Source organism: Eptatretus burgeri, chromosome 1 (assembly GCF_056783735.1).
Source record: "Eptatretus burgeri isolate ZD-2024b chromosome 1, Ebu_testis_v1, whole genome shotgun sequence".
NCBI classification, from domain to species: domain Eukaryota; kingdom Metazoa; phylum Chordata; class Myxini; order Myxiniformes; family Myxinidae; genus Eptatretus; species Eptatretus burgeri.
In genome coordinates this window covers 20,653,380-20,655,044 of record NC_140961.1, presented here as the reverse complement: position 1 = coordinate 20,655,044, position 1,665 = coordinate 20,653,380, and the positions used below count along the sequence as shown (strand labels likewise).

General features: G+C 43.5%; 1 pseudogene; it reads left to right on the top strand.

Moving 5' to 3' along the window:
• The first annotated feature begins 618 nt into the window (after positions 1 to 618).
• Positions 619 to 759, top strand: LOC147033978 (signal recognition particle RNA; annotated as a pseudogene).
• Positions 760 to 1,665: the final 906 nt, after the last annotated feature.

The following is a 1,665-nucleotide window of genomic DNA, read 5'->3' as shown; positions in this document are numbered from 1 at the left end:
TGAAAGGTGTGAAAGTCTAAAGGTCTGAAGGTCCACAAGGGTGTAAAGGATAGAAAGGGAGTCTAAAGATCTTATGGGTTTTAAAGGGTGTAACAGGTCTATAGGGTCTAAGAAGGTTTACAGGGTCTTAGGATTCTAAAGGGTCTTATCGGTCTAAAGGGTCTGAGGGGGTCTAAAGCCTTGTTTTTAGAGGTCTCGAAGGGCCTTAGCGGTTTTAATGATGTTTGGGTTCTAAATGGTCTGAAGGGTTTTTAGGGTCTTAAATGGTTTTTGGGCTCCCAAAGGGTCTTAGGGTTCCAAAGGCTCGAAAGGGTCTTCAGAGTCTGAAAGGTCTTAACAGTATTAGGAATATAAAGGATCTTAGGGGTCTTAACGGGTCTGAGGAGTCTTAAGAGTCTGAGAGGTCTAAATTGTCTTAAATGGTCTTGTGGCTTAAAAAGTCTGAGAGGTCTTTAAGAATCTTAGGAGTTTGAAGGGTCTTATGAGTCTTAAGAGGTCTTTTGGGTCTTTGGGGACTTGAGGGTTTCAAGGGGTGTAAAGATATATATGCATCCAATATAATTAATACTCATACTCACGTTCTGTGGCGCCTGTAATGGCAGAGTGGCGTGCGCCTTGACCGGGCGTAGTGGCGTGCGCCTGTAATCCAGCTACTCGGAGGCTTGGGTTTGAGGATCGCTTGAGGACGGGAGCTCTGCACTGGGCCGCGCTATGAGAGGGTGTAGGGCAGCCCGGAATCATGGCGAAACCCAATCCTTCTCCCTGTGTCGTAAGAGGTGACCAGGGTTGCGTCAGGAAGGGCATCTGGTGTAAAACCTGTGCCAAATCAGTATGCGGATCATAACGGATGATCCGCTGTGGCGACCCCTAACGGGAGCAGCCGAAAGACTAACAACAACAACAACTCACGTTCTGTGTGGATTAAGAGACAAACAAACATACAAACAGACAGACAGACTGACGGACAGACAAACAAACAGACCCAAATACAAAGCCCTCTCCTCTGGTGAGGGCAATGAGGTGTATCCCATATTATCATCATATAAAAATGTGTATAAATACATTATATAACAAGAAAAATAGCAATCAAAGATTGCAGACCCTCGCCAGGACTTGTTTTGTGTGGTGTTTGTGTAGTTTTATGTAGTGTATTTTGTCTGGTGTGTCGTATTGGTGTGTTATGTAATTAAGGAGAGACATAACTGGAACTGCCACCTATAACTGTTGGCAGTGATGACCGGGCACCGAGATGTTCCACTTTGCTGCAACACCGCTTTAATTGGACACCTGACCCTGACCTATGACGTTCATTTTTATTCAATTGAATTCAGAATGGGATTAAAATACGTTTAATTCAAATCAAATGGAAGACCAAATAGGTAAACTCCTGCATTGGAGTCATTAGAAGAAGGAACCCAACCAAGCAAGAATCAAAGATGGAGTCAACAGGAGGAACCTGGATAGGATTCATGTTTCAGCTGCCATTCCTCGACCCTCAAACCCATTCAGGCATAGCCAAGTGAGCCTTATTCAAAAAAATAACAAATCAAAAAGAACCCAGATTAAAAAATTAAATAATTCTGGCTGCCAGACCATGCGTCCGATCAGGTTGAAATTTAAAACATATATTCTCCAAAACTACTAGATCATAACTGGGTTGACCTC